The 11,327-nt window shown below is 46.7% G+C and overlaps 1 long non-coding RNA gene across 1 annotated transcript; it reads right to left on the reverse strand.

Moving 5' to 3' along the window:
* Nucleotides 1–338: 338 nt before the first annotated feature.
* LOC108176890 (uncharacterized) lies at nt 339–10,243 on the reverse strand. The gene is made up of 3 exons (XR_001793649.3): nt 8,270–10,243; nt 2,417–2,545; nt 339–2,300 (listed from the first exon to the last, which is right to left on the reverse strand). It is a non-coding gene; the product is annotated as an uncharacterized lncRNA (long non-coding RNA).
* Nucleotides 10,244–11,327: the final 1,084 nt, after the last annotated feature.

An 11,327-nucleotide genomic window follows, 5' to 3' on the forward strand; every position in this document is an offset into this window, starting at 1 on the left:
GGGAGTGACACTTATCCTGGTCTCCCATGCGGGTGCAGGGCCCAAGCACTTGGGCCATCCTCCACTGCACTCCCTGGCCACAGCAGAGAGCTGGACTGGAAGAGGGGCAACCAGGACAAAATCCGGAACCCCGACCGGGACTAGAACCCGGTGTGCCGGCGCTGCAAGGCGGAGGATTAGCCTAGTGAGCCACGGCGCCGGCCTCTTCCTCTTAAATAGTCACATAATCTATCATCAAATCTATGAACGCAAAAGCGACTCAAACCATGACCACAGTTCTCCATTCCGGCTGCTGTCTGTCGCAGTGGCTTCCAGCCACCTCCATCCTTCACCTGGAACATGGCAGACTTCTAATACTTCCCCGCTCCTGCTCTTAGCTGCTTCTCAATGCTGGAGCCAGCGTGAACTTTACCAAGGAAATCAGATCTCGCCACTCTTCTTCTCAGCACAGAGCTTTCCCATCAGTGCCAACGTAAACCCAAAGTCTCATCGTGCCCTGTAAGTTCTATGTGATCCATCTGCTTCCAAAGCCCCTGCTCTGCCCCCAACCATGTCACTCTGCCTCACGTCGCCTGCCCGCTGCTGCCAGCAGTGGCCTCCCTGACCTTGCACACGGCCTCTTCCCTTCCACGTTGGCCTCCTGGACCTTCCTGGAGTCTGCCAGGCATCTTCCCACATCAGGACCTTAGCCAAGACTCCCCATGGTTCGCCCCACAATCCTTCAGGTCTCTGACACGCTGTTTTAAAGTCTCGCCTTCCACCTCTATTTGCCGGCTTTAATACTTTCCCCGTGGTGCGCCACCACCCGGCACACTACTAATTTCTCCTATGGAATCTGTCCCTGTGGTTCTCTCCACAGAGTGCAAGGTCTCTGAGCACCGGGACTTTCCTGATCACTGTCCCCCCAGCATCCAGACCAGCGGTGTCCGAAGGAAGTGCCCACTGTGATGAGTGACCCAATCCCCAGTTGGCTTCAAGTTCTCCAGAAACAGGAGGCGCTTGCATAATATCTCACTCAGTTCTCCTGCAGCTCCCTGTCGGACAATGACCTCCTGCACAGATTGCCTAGGCAACCACGCGGCTGAGTTTTGTACACATTTGTCATTTCATTTAGCTTACTGGGAATGCGATACATTTTTAATTGAATAGTCAATCAAAATGCTTAAAATGTCAAAGGTATAATCACCACAGTGAAGGCTTCATCCTGCCCGCAAAACCAGTTTATCAATTTACTGCACCAGGGATCTGGCAAAAGCAGCAAACCGTGAGAGGCGTTTTCAGCGAAGTACCAGCTGTGGGCGGCGTATCTGCACCATCTTGTGGACAACCTGGGAACTACACCCACTGAAAAGGGACGCCCTCCAGGGTCCCAGCAACTGCGTGAAATGCCTGTTTAAGACGTCTCATTCCCGCCCCAAAAGGAATCCCTTACAGCCTCTCCTCACCAGCCCTCGACTTTCCAAATGTCCCAAGTGCTTCTCAGGTAGCAGTGTTGTAGGTTGCTCCTACTCAAGGGGAGAACTGAAGGCTGCCTGAGGTTCTGGTACCCTAGCAGCAGCGTCCAGTTCGGCTCCCTACCCCAGGAAACACCGACGGGAAGACTGGCCTTCCACACCGGAGGGGGCTCTCGTCCCAGGAGCGCTGTTTCAGGGCCACCGCGGGAGGCCGCCCCTCCCTGGCTTCAAACCCGAACGCCCACCAGCCTGTGGGGAGCTCTGAAAGGTGTCTTTTATCCCACATCGGAATGCAGGCCTTGGATTCCAATACACCTGGGAGAGGTAACAGGGGATTTCCAGCCCTAATGACCCAGCGAGGTGTTGGAAGGAGGGCAGAGGGCTCTGCTCACCTGAAATGGGAAGTGTAGGGGTGGACGCAGGGGCAGACCTGCGGCAAAGAAAGGCCATCGGCCTCCGAGCTACCTGCACTCAGCTTACCACACCGCGCCACTGCACCTGCCCACGCACAATGCCCCTCCCTAACTCCATCCCACAGAGTCGCACTGAGGAGAGGTAAGGGCCAGGTCAAGCATTTGCGAAAAGTCTACAATCCAATAATTTATAATTTTATTATTTATTACAAATTATAATTATTACCAACTTACAAAGCAGTTCCATCACTCTCAAGACCTTCAGACTCCAGGACCTGCAGCCACCAGAGGCTGCCTGAGCATTGTGTGTAGGCTGAGAAGGATGATTCGAATCAGCCCAAGAACTGCTGGAAAGTACCAGGTGCCTCATAGAGTTGGGAAGGTTCTGGACTCACTTTGGCCAGGATTAGGAGAACTGCTTACTTTTAGAAACCTATAAAGGAAATGAAAGAGTGTGGGAATCTAAAGTAAATTTCAGCTTTAGGCCAATGCGTCTGAATTAGCACCAGAAAGGGAAAGAGAATTAGCACTAATTGAAAGCCCACTTACGGAAAACACTGTCCAGTCACATCACACACTCATCTAACTTCAGTAGCTCCCCTCAGAGGCCCCCTCTGTGACCTGGGCCTGGTAGCTTTTCTCATTTGTAAATTGGTGTGGAGAAGCGTGCTGTGGTTCCTCAAAAAGATAAGCACAGAATTATCACATGGCCCAGCAATTTCACTTCTGGATATAGGAGAATGAAAGAAAGAGAGCCAGAAGCTCAAATGAATGTTTTTACAGTAATATTCAGAGAGCATTGTTCACAATACCCATGACGTAGAAACTACCCAAATGCCTATCAGCAGGTTAATGAATAAATGTAAATTGCATACAGCAGACCACCATTATGTTTTAAAAAAGGAATGACTTTCTAATACATGCCACAACAGGGTTGGACCTTTTATTAACTTCATTTATGTATTTATTTAATAAGAGGAGATACAGAGAGAGACAGAGACAGAAAACGATCTCTCATCCACTAGTTCGCTCCTTAAATGCCTACAATGCCCAGGGCTGGGCCAAGCTGAAGCTATGCAGGAAGAACCCAATTCACGTGTCTCACATGGGTGGCAGGAACCCAACTAACTAAAGAGCCACCACTTGCTGCCCCCATAACAGGAAGCTGGAATTAGGGGTGGAGCCAGGATTCAAACCCAGCAACTTTGACTTGGGATTCTCATAACTGAGTATGCGGGGAGAGGAGTCGTACTGCTGAGCCCCACCCCTGGAGGAAGCTCGGAAACACTTGTGCTAAGTGAAATAGGCCAGATACAAAAGGACAATTGTTGATTCAGTGGAGGCACCTAGAATAGGCAAAATCAAAGAGACAAAAAGTAGAATAGAGGCCGGCGCTGTGGCTCACTTGGCTAATCCTCCACCTGTGGCGCCGGCACCCCGGGATCTGGTCCCAGTTGGGGCACTGAATTCTGTCCCCGGTTGCTCCTCTTCCAGGCCAGCTCTCTGCAGGAGGGCAGTGGAGGATGGCCCAAGTGCTTGGGCCCTGCACCTGCATGGGAGACCAGGAGGAAGCACCTGGCTCTTGGCTTCAGATGGGCACAGCGCGGTGGCCATAGCGGCCATTTGCGGGGTGAACCAATGGAAGGAAGACCTTTCTCTCTGTCTCTGTCTCTCTCTCACTGTCTAACTCTTCCTGTCAAAAAAAAAAAAAATAGAATGGAGCTTGTAAGAGCTATGGGGAGGGAAAATTGGGGAGCTGGTATTTAATGGGTATGGAGTTTCTAGTTTGGAAAGATGAAGACTTTGGGGAAGTGGATAATGGGATGATTGAATAAGGTTATGAATGTACATAATACCACTGAATTATATACTTTAAAAGGATTTAAATGATAAATTTAATGCTTTTACCACAAGAATAAATTGCTAGATATAAAATGGTGCTTACTATTCAAAGTCATTGTCACATCTTCCTTAGTTGCAAAGAACAAGGCTCCTTCTACCATGCTGCCTAATTCTAAGTGTTTTGAATTGTGCGCAGTCTTGCTATCCATGGCGGATTAGTTTCAAGAACCCTCCCCATGGATACCAAAATCCACAAACGCTCACGTCCTTCATGGAAAATAGTGCAGCCTCTGCATACACCCTAAGTACACACTGATGATATTTTACATCATCTCCAGATTACTTATAACACCTAACACAATGCAAATGCTATGCAAATGGTTATAGAGCATTGTGTAGATAATAACAGTGAGAAAACAGGCTGCGCATGCTGGTACAGATGCAATGTTTTCAACATTTTCAATCTACAATCAGCGATTTCATTGATGCAGAAACCACAGATACCAAGATCTGACTGTAGGTGTCAAGTTTTACTGTTAAAAGAGGTATTGAATGCATGTTGTGAACTAATTGGAGTAGTTGTATTGATTATGGAATCACAAAAAAGGGAAAACATGACGATGAATTTTCCCAAGCACACAGCCATATGGCAGGAAGGAATTCTACACCTTGTCTTAAACTGATTCCATCCTGGACTAGCCAGCTCGCCCTGAGAGGCCCCGGCAGGGCCGACAATTTCTTTTTCTGCAGTTCAACAAGAAAGGTCTCCTCAGTGGGCTTTTTTTTCTCAATTACAATGTAGGAAACTGTTTTTCCTTCCATTTTAATTGAGGAACAGAAGAAAGTGTCACGCCTTAGATAAAGGGTAAATTGTACCTCATGGGAGGAGGCAGCCATTTAACAAAAAATGTGGCCTAGGGGACTGAAGGACCACATCAGGCTGCTCCACCTGGTGGTTTGGTTTGGATGAGCAGAAACCACTAACCTGGTCTTCTTTGGAAGGGGAAAATGTCCCACGTATATACTAGGGTAGGAAGGTCTGAGAGGGTGTGATGCACGCAAGTGTGCGCTTTCACACGTTGACGACCACGGGGAAGGAATGAAAGAATGCTCCGTAACCCAGAGAACTCTGCATGTTACACAAGGAAATAACCCAGGAGACAACAGAAAGCAGGGGAAAAGGGATCATAAAATGCCCAGGTTGTGTCTTTATTTGGAAGAGAAGTCAGCCAAAAGGATCACAGCTTTGAAGACACAGTACAGAATATGAATCTCCCACAAAGGGCATTGGCTGCTTTCTCATCTCAGGCAAATCCTGGCAGAAGTACACAGTAAAGACTAAAAATATTAAAAGGTTTAAAAGGGAGATCCCAATGGCTCTCCTGGTGTGGGACTCCACTCTGTGAGAAGTCACACTTGTGAGGTCACTGAAATGTGAAACAAAGAGGAAAGTGATGGAGCTTCAAGGACAAAGCTAACTCAGCTGATTAACATCAACCGGGCACCTGCTGCAGGACATGGGGCTAGTCTCCCCAAAATAAGCAAAGAATAAAACGGTATCTTCTCTTTTCTGAAATACAATCCAGCTCTGCATGTGTTAAAAACCTAGCTCCATAAACAGAAAGCTATCCTGAACAGTTATCAAATTATATAAAAAGTGAGAAATCCTGCTCTAAATGGAAAGTTGAATGTGTGGATTTAACTCGCTCTCACCTGACTTCCCATTAAAATGTTAGCAAGAAAATTTAAAGGGATATAAATTCCTAGCAATAAATAAAATAAAGGGATAGAGGGGCTGTCCCTGGCTGAAAATTTAGCAAACAACTATAGGGCAGAGGAAGGATGCAAGCATGGTAAGATACAGATCAGAAGACCCCATAACCCAGAGCCTGCATGGAAGGGAAGGCATTGCAGGAAAAAGCCCATCTACCTCGCCAAACCCTGGTGAGGCTCAGCACCGAGAAACAGAACGAAAACAAACGTAGTGAAAGGAGTTGAGAACTTTGGCTGCTTTTCCCCTGCTGCATTCCCTCCGAAGCCACACATCTTACCTACTCATCCACCTTACTGTGCAGTCTATCATCATATTGCATGCCTCAACACAAATCCGATGGCCCCACAGGAAGCATCTCTCCATTCTTGCATTTAGGATGTCCTCAATCTACCAGGGACAAAGCCAACTAGCTGACAGGCTCTGTCCATATGAACAGACATTTTATTGCTTCACAGGTTAATTTGACTGGACAACAAAGATGATCCATCATTTCAGAATACAGACATTTTTTTTAAATGACTCCAAGCAATATAAAGATAAATTTGGCTATAGAATGGAAAAAAGCTATAATTGGTAATTTTACCCATAAAACAAAAATAAGATGCTATGTCAAGAGGAAAAATTAGAGTCACCCCTCAATCAAAAAAAAAAAGAGCTAGTGGGAATTTTTTAATGACTGCAAGCAGAGGAACATTCACTACTAGGACTGAAAAATAAATCCAGATGACTTCTCAAAAAATAAGAGAAAGATAAGATGCTAGGAAAATTAAAAGACCAACCTATGGATAAAATATCAGACTAATTAGAACTTCTACGGGGAGGCCGGCGCCGCGGCTCACTAGGCTAATCCTCCGCCTAGCGGCGCCGGCACACCGGGTTCTAGTCCCGGTCGGGGCGCCGGATTCTGTCCCGGTTGCCCCTCTTCCAGGCCAGCCCTCTGCTGTGGCCAGGGAGTGCAGTGGAGGATGGCCCAGGTGCTTGGGCCCTGCACCCCATGGGAGACCAGGAAAAGCACCTGGCTCCTGGCTCCTGCCATCGGATCAGCGCAGTGCGCCGGCCGCAGCGCGCCGGCCGCGGCGGCCATTGGAGGGTGAACCAACGGCAAAGGAAGACCTTTCTCTCTGTCTCTCTCTCTCTCACTGTCCACTCTGCCTGTCAAAAAAAAAAAAAAAAAAAAAAAGAACTTCTACGGGGAAAAAAATTCTAAAATAGTGGAGAAAGAAATTATCAGAGACATAATAGAAGATAGTGAGAACCCAAAGGTGGCTCTGATCACTTTAGGGTTCAGGCATTAAGGAAACTCAGCACAATGGAGGGGAGTCTTCATCCCAGCCTTGAAGGATGTGCAGGATTCTGGCCAATAGGAATAAGCAGGAATTTCAGGTACAAAGCCCAGCAAGGGAAGTCTACCAGGGCATGGTTCATGTTCATAGAAACTTCATAGACTTGGATTCAGCTACCATTTCCCTGGCAGAGGTATCTCCGCACAGTGGTCTAATTCCCTCTATGCTGTATCCAACAGAATCCTCACAACCATTTACAAAGCTCATGTATGGATCAGGACATTCAGCCTGGGAGAAAGAAGTGATGTATCAGTGATCACACAGGCGGTTGGTCCCAGAGCAGAATCCACACCTATAATGTCCTCAGACTCTAAGTCCCTCCCTGTCTCAAATCTCCGAGGCTGAGGGTCTTCCTCAGGGAAAATAAGACTCAGTGACCAGACAGGAAAGTTGAAGCCAGATTCTCAGAGGCCTCCAGTACTTGGTAAAGGAGTTTTAACTGCATAATTAAAGCACTGAAAAGCCGTAATTGAAAAGTGAATGACCTGGTGAAGACTAAGCTGGCAGCTGTTGACGTGGTTTGGAAAACAAAGGGACCTCTGAAGCTATCACCACAGCTCCTGCAGAAAGAGTTGGGTCAGCACTTGAGCGGTGGCAGGGGAATGAAAGAATGAGGAAGCCAAGTGTTTTTCAGTAGGGCTAGGGGAGCAGGCAATAGCTCATCCACAGGTACCCTCCAACCATAGTGCACAACTTGGAAACGGGAAATGGACATCACACCCCTCACCTGGGGTAGCTTTTCACTGTTTCTGTGTAGCCCTCCATGTTTCCTGTGCTTTTGTCTCCAGCAGCCAGCACCTGCAGTTCTTCTGCAGAGACTGACCCTGGGGCCTCTGGGCCAGGTTTGGGCACAGGTGCAAGGATCAGAAACTGAGAATCCCTGTACTCCCCATCCCTGCAGGGCCTTAACCAACAATGGATGGGGACAGCAGTATAACACACATCCTAGCATCCTCTGCAGGATCTGGTGGAAACTTCCTTCTGGGGTGGACACTGCCTAGTTCACAGCCGGCACCTGCCCTCTCTGCCTCTGTTTCTCCTCCTGCTCTCTCCTGGGGACCTGGGAGCATGTCTTCCATTTGTCACTTGCACAGGCATCCTCATCTCAAGGTCTGCATATGAGGACCTCAACCTCAGACCAGGGGAAAAGAGGGAACAGCAAGTGTGAAACAGGAGAAACAAAAGGAATCGGAGGAGAGAGCAGCAATCAAGTCCCCTGTGTGTCACGAGGCAGAGCGTTTTTCCTTAGGGCCCACAGCAACCACCGCAGGATGTGCCTCCAGCCATTGAGGCAGCTTCTTGATGAGACTCAAGATGGCGTGCTGCTCCCACAAGTCTGCAAATGTTCTTCCAGGCTGTAAGAGGTCTGGGAAGCCACCTTCCACACCACCATTCCCTGGGCTCCTCGGAAAAGATGGTGCTATTGCTCCAAAAGTGACCTACCTTGAAAAGGCTTCCTGTCCAGGAGTTTAGAAAGCTGGAAGGAGGAAGTTTCAGAGTTCAGAAGGTAGCTAGACCTTGCTCCTAGTGCGCTCTATGCAGCTCCTCCTTAGTCCCTAAAATACAATGGGGGAGGAAGGATGTTTCTTTTTAAAAATCCTCTTGTGTCATCATTTAGCAAGGGAGAGAAGAAGCTCAGATGACATTCTGATCTAATTAAATTAGATCCCCCAGAGGCAGGGATCAGACAGGAAGTTCCTGGAGGTGTCCTGTCTCAAAACCCGGCCACGGGATCCTGACCCTTAGAAATACACATCTTTGAACCGTGGAGTGCTGAGCTAAGTAGCAGATTCCAGGGTTTCCTCGTTCCATGGGAAACAATATTCTCATCCCTGGTGAGCTCATTGTCTGATAAGCTTCATGAGTTCATCCGCTGTTGAGAAATTCTGCTTAGTTGCTAGTGAGCTCTTTGGGAAGGCTGTGCCATTTTGTTAACATCTGCGTCATCATAATGAACAATCTTAATAACCATTGGGCTGATCTGTATTTCCATGACATAACGATCAGAAAACCCTTAGCTAAAGTGGATACTGCTTCATATTTAATCATAAAGTTGGGGATGATGACATTTTCAACTGTTCACTAGTCAAACATACATTGAGTTTCTGTCACCAGCCAGGCACTGTGTAGATGCCGGAGACATAAAGGTGAGGCATGGGAGAAACAAATATGGCTGGGATCATGGCAACAGTAAGAGAGAAAAGTGTTACATTAAAAATTACAAACAGGTGGTAAAGTTGTAACTGACAAGGGCTCCAAAGGAGGACCACATGGTGTAAGAGTATATGAAAATGATGGAATCAGAGGGCTTTGCGAAGACTTCCCTGAGGAAGTGACAAGCAAGCTGGATGTGGGGGACCTCTAGAGCCAACAAAGTAGGCAAAGGAGGAGTGGAGGGGTTCTACAGAGTTCTCCTGTCCTACAGCTCAATGAAGACCAGAGCCCAGACAGCCCAGTGGCCACACTCCTGAGGTGTGGAGAGGAATGCTGGCAAGGTGAGTGGAGTCAGACGTCAAGGAAACACACCAAGGAATGAGGGGATGAATGCATATTATGAACAAAATGTGAAGATTTCAATTTTCATCAAAATCCACTTGTTTTAATTCCATTTTCCATGAACTATTTTTATATGATTTATTTAATTGGGGAGGGAGAGAAACAGAGTTCCCATTTACTGATTAGCTCCCTGATGCTCACCAGGTCTCCCACGAAGTGTTTCAGAGACCCAAACACTGGAGCCATCATCGGCTGCATCACAGGGTGTGAATCAGTAGGAGGTTAGATCAGAAGCAGAAGCAAGACTCAATTCCAGATACTCTAATTTGGGATGCAGGCATACCAAGTAGTGGATTAACCCACTGTGCCACAATGCTCACCCCACCATTAACCTGTTTGAAGTCCCTTCATATGATCAAATAATTCCATGTCTAGGAAGATACCCAAGAGAAATGAAAACACAGCTACACACAAAAATCTGCATATACAAATGTTCATGGTAGCAGCCAATATAACAGCCAAAAAGTGAAAATAGCCCAAATATCTATCCAGTGATTAATGGATAAACAAAATGTGATATAGTCATACAATCAAATACTATTGAGTCAATTAAAAATGAATGAGGGAGAAATAAAATGCTACAACATATATGAACTTCAAAAGTATACTAAGGGGAAAAAAGTCAGACACCAAAGACACTAGACTGCATTTTATGGATGAAACATCCAGAACCAACAGATCCATAGAGACAGAAATTAGGTCAGCTGCCTAGGGCAGGAGTTATGGGTGAATGGGAGGTAACTGATAATGGGCACAGAGTTTCTCTGGGGGCTAACCAAAATCTTAAAATCAGGTTGTGGTGGTGTTTGTACCAACTCAAATATCCTAAAATATGAATTTTCCACTTGAACTGAATTATGTGGTATGTGGATTATATCTCATGAAATAGTTTTGTGTGTGTGTGTGTGTGTTTTTTTTTTTTTTTTTTTTTTTTTTTTTTTTTTTTGGACAGGCAGAGTTAGACAGTGAGAGAGAGAAAGAAAGAGAAAGGTCTTCCTTCCGTTGGTTCACCCCCCAAATGGCCAAATGGTCGCTACGGCTGGCGCACTATGCCAATCCAAAGCCAGGAGCCAGGTGCTTCCTCCTGGTCTCCCATGTGGGTGCAGGGCCCAGGCACTTGGGCCATCCTCCACTGCCCTCCTGGGCCACAGCAGAGAGCTAGAATGGAAGAGGAGCAACTGGGACTAGAACCCGGGGTACTGGCGCCGCAGGTGGAGGATTAGCCTAGTGAGCCGCGGCGCCAGCAAAATATTTTTAAAGCATAATAAAATTTATTTTGGGGGCCAGGTGTCTAGAGTTCCAACCATTAATCCAAACTCCAAGATAGAAAAGTTCCAAAGAACCACCTAACAGTTCCAGTTATTTCTCTTGTACGAAAACTTATTCTCATTACCACAACCAAGTGAAGTAAGATCCAGAATGCAGTCTTTTAGCAGAACATACTGCTGTCTGAATAAATTTCCCACCCCTTGAAGGAACAGGACAGTGGGACAGGCAACCAGCACCCCGAGGCAATGAGTATTTTGTTGAAAGTTATCCATACTACCTCTACTACTATTCAACACTGCATATTTTTTAAAGATTTATTTATTTATTTGAAAGTCAGAGTTACACAGAGAGAGGAGAGGTAGAGGTAGAGGTAGAGAGGTAGAGAGAAAGAGAGAGAGAGAGAGAGAGAGAGAGAGAGAGAGAGAGAGAGGTCTTCCATCCGATGGTTCACTCCCCAGATGGCCGCAATGGCCGGAGCTGTGCTGATCTGAAGCCAGGAGCCAGGAGTGTCTTCCTGGTCTCCCACGCAACACTGTGTATTTTAGGAAGTACAACTTTTTAGTCAATACAACATCTTAGTACAGCTAGACAGAAGAAACAAGGTAGAGTTATAAGAATTCCCAAAGCAGCAAAACTATTGCTATTTGCAGCTGACATGCTAAAACAACTGAAAAAT

Source organism: Oryctolagus cuniculus, chromosome 3 (assembly GCF_964237555.1).
Source record: "Oryctolagus cuniculus chromosome 3, mOryCun1.1, whole genome shotgun sequence".
Classification (NCBI taxonomy): Eukaryota; Metazoa; Chordata; class Mammalia; order Lagomorpha; family Leporidae; genus Oryctolagus; species Oryctolagus cuniculus.